The sequence below is a fragment of the Etheostoma spectabile genome, unplaced genomic scaffold, assembly GCF_008692095.1.
Source record: "Etheostoma spectabile isolate EspeVRDwgs_2016 unplaced genomic scaffold, UIUC_Espe_1.0 scaffold00002647, whole genome shotgun sequence".
Lineage (NCBI taxonomy): Eukaryota > Metazoa > Chordata > Actinopteri > Perciformes > Percidae > Etheostoma > Etheostoma spectabile.
Window position 1 is genome coordinate 1 of NW_022602934.1, and position 6703 is coordinate 6703.

Sequence of the window (6703 nt, forward strand, 5' to 3'; positions counted from 1 at the left end):
ACTGTCGCAGCAGAAATCGAGACTCTCAGACCAGGCAACGTTTTTCCAATCTTCTATTGTCCAATTTCGATGAGCTTGTGCAAATTGTAGTCTCAGTTTCCTGTTTCTTAGCTGAAAGGAGTGGCACCCGATGTGGTCTTCTGCTGCTCTGTAGTCCATCTGCCTCAAAGTTGGACGTACTGTGCGTTCAGAGATGCTCTTCTGCCCACCTTGGTTGTAACGGGTGGTTATTTGAGACAACTGTTGCCCTTCTATCAGCTCGAACCAGTCTGGCCATTCTCCTCTGACCTCTGGCATCAACAAGGCATTTCCGCCCACAGAACTGCCGCTCACTGGATGTTTTTTCTTTTTCGGACCATTCTCTGTAAACCCTAGAGATGGTTGTGCGTGAAAATCCCAGTAGATTAGCAGTTTCTGAAATACTCAGCCCAGCCTTCTGGCACCAACAATCATGCCACGTTCAAAGTCACTCAAATCACCTTTCTTCCCCATACTGATGCTCGGTTTGAACTGCAGGAGATTCTCTTGACCATGTCTACATGCCTAAATGCACTGAGTTGCCGCCATGTGATTGGCTGCTTAGAAATTAAGTGTTAACGAGCAGTTGGACAGGTGTACCTAATAAAGTGGCCGGTGAGTGAGTACACACACACCACACACACACACACACACACACACACACCACACACACACACACACACACACATATATATAACACCTATATATACATACACATACATAACAATACACACACACACACATACATACATACATACAAATATCTTACTCACAGGCACAGACACTCACACATACCTGGTGGGAAAATAAAAAAGAACCAATAAAAAAAAATACTCATACTCAAATTATTGAGTATGAAAACTCTTGTTCATTACATTTTACTTAATTGCAACCACATTGCTGTATTTATTGTTGCAAAACTTGTTATATACTGTAGGCCTATATAGTTTGTTACCATGACAACACCATTGATCTGAAGCTTGATGCTGTCATGTAAATAGTTTTCTAATCAGCAATAATATAACAATTTCTGATCAACTCATATCAATTGCATGCTTAAATAACATAAAGGAAATGTGCGGGGTTAAAGCCCCGCACATTTCAAGAGAACCTGACACACTCCGGGTTAAATATGACCACTTCCGGTTTAGGCCCCGCCCACTCCGAGTACGGATCCGGATACAGATAATCCATGTGGTAAACAGATACAGCTGTACTCGCTCATCCCTAATGACAAGCATGTTTTAGCACAAAGCAAAGCTCTAGCCTGGATGCCAGCTGAACATAGCCCTGCCCACAACATTGAGGTCAGGAACTTCAAATTCTATGTAGATTAATGAGGTTAGGCTACAACAGCTCACCAAAACACTGTAGTGTCTAGTTAAGGGCAATATAGTGTGAAATGTAGACTTCATGAGGTACCGCTTTTAAAATGCCGTTTCATTGTTTAGTCGTCTGTACAATGCGTTGAGGCCCCTTAGACAATACTGTTCCCTGGAGACATATTCTCAAAGTTGGCCTCTTCATGAACAGTAAATTAAAGTGAGATTAGTTGGGGTTAAATAACCATATAGTCTTTGTCTACATGTATGCAAATCATCTTGACCTCTGCTGCATACAGCAGCATTATGTCGTGACTAAGGGGAGATCAGCTGCAATTAGTAAGGTGCATGCTGTCCTGTTATATTTGAATGATGCATGCATTTTTGAAAGCTCAGTGACTTTGTCTCCTCAGTAGGAGACTAATGCAGTGTCCCCTTTAGAATAAATGCAATTTATATTTATATTTATAAAAGTATATGCTATGATTGCATATGTAATTTGTACCTGTGCCCACTTGAGAGCACTGTCTTAAGCTGAGTATTCCTGAAGGTCTTCCCTCAATGCAGGACACACCGTATCCTTGTCCATACAGTGCTGTCTGCACACTGATCACTCCATCATCTGTTACACAGCAAGAGAGAAATTAATAACTTTTATTTATCTAGCTCTATGGCAATATAATACATTTGTCATACAGGCTCAGCTGACATTTACCAGTAACTAGAGCCCAAGATGTTTAAGCCCACAACACTGGTTGAGTCAGTTTATCAAGGCCTTCGACCCTAGTTATAAAACTAGTCGATTCAACCTGACAATCATATTGGTTAGACAAGTGCTCAAATCAGCACAACCAGGGCAATTTAAGCACACCTGGAAATGGCGGTTTCCATTTCCATTTTAACAGTATTGAATTAAACAAGTTTCAAAAGCTTTAGGATTGCAAGCAATTCAGAAACCACTGTTGAACACAAATGCTCCAACTAGTACATAAAAGTATTCATCAGCTTGACACTGTGCTAACAAAGCAGTTTGTTTACATTTGTGGTAATTAAGCTTGGAAAATTACCACGATCTCTACAAAGAGAACTTTTGCTTCAGTTGACTGGCTGACTTAAATGGGGATAACTAGAAATAGTCATGCTTTGAGAGCCTGTTGCCCCATAATGTGAATACAGTTGATTAACTTTTGTTACCCATGGTTGTATAATCACATTAAACTAATTTAACAAAATATCCTCTACACTAAATAGAGCAGTTTAGTTCACAGTGATAGCCAACATTAAAACTGTTGCCTGATCTTGTGTGATTTTAGTCCTTATAAATGGGTTTTAAAGTTATTTTTCCTCCTGATGTCTGTCTGAAACATGCCATTTGTGTCAAAAATGTTCTAGAGATATACTGGTCTAAAATTTACTTTGGTGACTGGGACGAAAGGGTCGCTCATAATCTGTAATTCCGTTCACTTCTCCCATTCGAATCAAGACACCCAGACCTGCAGCTAGTCTCCTGAAGAGACGTTGCAGTGGTGGAGCCCCTGTGACAGATACGGGAAACTACTCCAGAGTTGGCGAGTCTCATTTCTGGTTCAACCATGGTGTCACTGGCAGATGTGACTTCAGTGCAGATTGTCGTACATGCTCAGAGTTAAATGCTTTACGGAAATCGTAAAGAAATCCATAATAAACCTCATTAAACAGAACATGGAAATCATTTCAAAAAATGTTCAGCTATGTGATTGCCAATGTTAGCTCCAAATGCCACTCAAGTGACACGCGCGCGACTCACATAAGGCATCGATGACAGTCTCTAATTTAATGTCATATTTTTAATAATCAGTGTAATATTGCTTAAGTGTAGGCCTAGCACAAGCAATGGACCAGACTTAAGAGCTCAGTCATACCACAGCTCAGGCGCTGGACATTCCCGGGGTCGCTGCCACAGGTGGTAGCTCTCTCTGTGGAGACAGCTAAAATAATAGAATGAGTTAACGCGTGGTCAAGCTACACATAGATACATGTATAAAATAAAGGCTAACATTAGGATTCACTCAGATAACTTACATGTTGTCATGAGCGAACATGTTGCTGCCTGCACTGGAAAAGAAACATTACTGTCAAACTGTGCCAGCCAAGCATAAGCAAAAGGTAAATCTCTATTTACATAGCTACATTTTTTCCTATATAAAATGGGCCCTTTAGGGGAAAAGGAACCTCTTGCACCCGATTTACATTTGTTACAAATAGCATAACTCAAGTCGATAAGAAATGTCCATTGCAAATAACCAGCCATATTGTGCCAAACACAGAAGTTATGTGGTATGCGAGTCACCCTCTGTTTCGTAAACGTAGCCCATTGTATTATGGCAAATAGACAATGATGCATTTCTTACCCTGACCCTCTACCCAGCACCCTGAAACTCCAACCACATAGTCTATAAGGTTTAGCTTCTTCAGCAGTAATTAAACTTAATTCCTAATTTACATGAACCAATAGTCTAACAGTCTTTTTAAACAACTTACGCAGTTGTTGACAAAGTATTCCCATCCTTGCTTGTGAATAATGACTAAGCCTTCGGGGGGGGATTCTCCTTTTATACCCAATCATGACACAGCTGTTTCCAATTACCCTGTTTACTTGTGGAATGTTCCAAACAGGTGTTTTTTTTTTTTTTTTTTTGCATTCCTCAACTTCCCCAGTCTTTTGTGGCCCGTCACAGCTTTTTGGAAAGTGTTGCGGGTATCACATTTAAAATAAGTGAATATTTGCAAAAAATACAATAAAGTTGATTAATTTTAACAATAAATATCTTGTCTTTGTAGTGCACATTTGTATCTATTTTTCTGTTGGAAGGTTCAATTTAAACTCTGTGGGATTAAAACTCATGACTAAATATTCTCAATAATTAGTTTGCCGTTAATGCTGCAGCTGGTGGGAATGGTGTGAGTCCAAAGCATAACTGAATCGGGAACTAGAGTCTGGAGTCTGGCTGTCACCAACATGCAAATAGTGGCTCCTGCTTTAATGCTCTGCGTGTGTCAGACACATGACTGCTAAATGGAGATGCAACCAGTCTGCAGAAGGACTCTTCATTTAGGCCCAACTTGTCCAGACAACTAATACTTGATTTTAAAACCGTTTAATTGTCTTTACATTTTTATTTGTTCTCGACCCACCGTCAGACCCTTTTCTCTGTTCCAGGTACCAAACTTAGTCATTTAAAAACCATTCCCCAGTCTAAAATGTTTTTTTTTCTCCCCAACTATCTGATGATTCCCCTAGAAATTAGGTGTGACCCTCTTGGGGGTCTTGATCCCCAGGTTGAGAACCGTTGAGCTACTGTACTAAATACACTCTCAATTATGTTTTTGGCTCTCCAACTTCTGCTTACTTTCAGCTATTTAAACCATTCAACTTTTCAAATTTTCAGCCGATGATGGGACATTCAAACTTTTTTTCTATTTATGCTTTTTCAAACCTTTAGCTTTTAAACATTTTAATATTAAAGTGAAAAAGCAGTTTAAGTACAATGTACATTTTAGGATTTTTCTACATTTATAATGTCTGTGTATTAAGTATGTGTGGAGTGATTAAAAAAAATCATCTTGGTTCTCTCTCTATAACTTGCTCCCATGCCAACAATTCTAACTTCTCATGGACAATTTATTCATCAAAACGTAGGTATTCTTGTCTAGTTTCAGCTAATGTGCTCATTCATGCGATATGAATGACACTTTTTGCTCGGCAAGCTTTCAAATGCCAACAGTTCCAAATCTTCCTCCATTCACTGCCATGTTAAACATCGTCTACATTTCTGAGCAAAACGCAGAGCGAAGCACTTTTTTAAATCGCTGAAATGCCCACATTTCTAAGTTTATCCACATGAATTTTATATCAATACATTCACAAAGGTTATTTTATCGATATCACGTATCCTTTTGGCGTTATGACCGTTAGTTGAGAGCTTATTCAGTGTCTGAATAGCTGGTGACAGGTACAGTCGTTAACTGATTACAGATCAAAGAGATGACCTCACAGAGATTAAAGGCTTCCTATTGGTCTTAGTCTCCAAGGCAACCATACGCTGTATGTCTGTCTGTCAACATCTATGTCTGTCTGTGTCTGTTTCTCTATCTCAGACACACACACACATACACGCACACACAGAGATACACAGACCTTACAAACATTTAAATCACTGCTGAAGACGCACCTGTTTGCTGTGGCTTTTAACCCTCGTTAACCTGGGGCCACGAAACCAGGATAAGGGATTAAGCCGGGATATTCAAGTTATCCTGGATGAATTTAGCTTGGACTCGGTTGCACGAAACCAGATTGAATTAAGCCCAGCCAAGTAACCATGGAGATTTATTCTTTGCGGCTAGCCTGGTCCAGAGCAGGCTAACAGCCGGGCTAAGATTAATCCTGGAGTCTCATGTGTTAAATCAGCTGCCGTCTGATCCGAAATAAACGTGTTTAACAGTTATTCCGTTGTCTTCTGCATGTGTTCTGCTTTATTTTTATTAATATGCATTAGCTACTTGTCACTGTTGTTGTCGCGAGTTGGATTTAAACACTACTACGTTTAGATGTTAGGAATGGTTGCACTGGCACCCTGATGCGGAGTGGGACTTTTCCCGGTGGGACGGCACTGTGTCGAGGCTGCCTGGCGTGCGGCCGCTGCCCGGTGGCCGCTGCCTGCAGACCTACGAGTCGCGTCAGCGTCTCTCTCTGTAAAAGTAGAGATGAGCGGCGCAACGTCCGTGGTCTCAGCTTCAGGTTTATACAGGATGCGCTCCGGAGATTAAGTGTGACGATAGCGATATTCCCAGATATGATTTTAATGGCAGACTGGTCAGAGACCAATACATTCATTTTTTCATTTTCTCGTTGCTTGTCCTTCTCTAATAAAGAGTAGTTTGTGTTACTCCTTAATAAGTGGGCCTATTTTTTTTTATTATAGCATACATTGGTTTCATAACCTTCTCAATTAGTCTCACATCCCTGGACCAATAACGTGGCCTATATACGTATGTAGTGTAGTTTACAGTCATCACACCGGGAACACCACAATGCTTCTTAATCTTTTTATTTTGGTGCGGCCACTGGTCAGAAGAATAAAAAAACATGAATATTGTTTACATATATGCTCACAGCGTGTATTGAAGTCACTTACTTCTTTTTCTAGTTGTTGAACAATCATGATTGTTCTGTATGAACATTAATTGTACAAAGAATTAGGAATATCTTATAGTGATTTGTGCATGGTTGTAAAACATGTTCTCACGTTGTGAATAAGGGTTTGAAATTAAGCCTAAAGTCCGTAGGGTCCATTTCCCGAGGAACATTAGTTCCCTCTGCTCTC

The 6703-nt window shown here is 40.1% G+C and overlaps 1 long non-coding RNA gene across 1 annotated transcript; it reads right to left on the reverse strand.

The window, feature by feature from the left end:
- Positions 1 to 1853: 1853 nt before the first annotated feature.
- On the reverse strand, positions 1854 to 3762 carry LOC116676084 (uncharacterized). Its single transcript, XR_004328594.1, has 4 exons — positions 3731 to 3762; positions 3402 to 3434; positions 3242 to 3307; positions 1854 to 1962 (listed from the first exon to the last, which is right to left on the reverse strand). It is a non-coding gene; the product is annotated as an uncharacterized LOC116676084 (long non-coding RNA).
- Positions 3763 to 6703: the final 2941 nt, after the last annotated feature.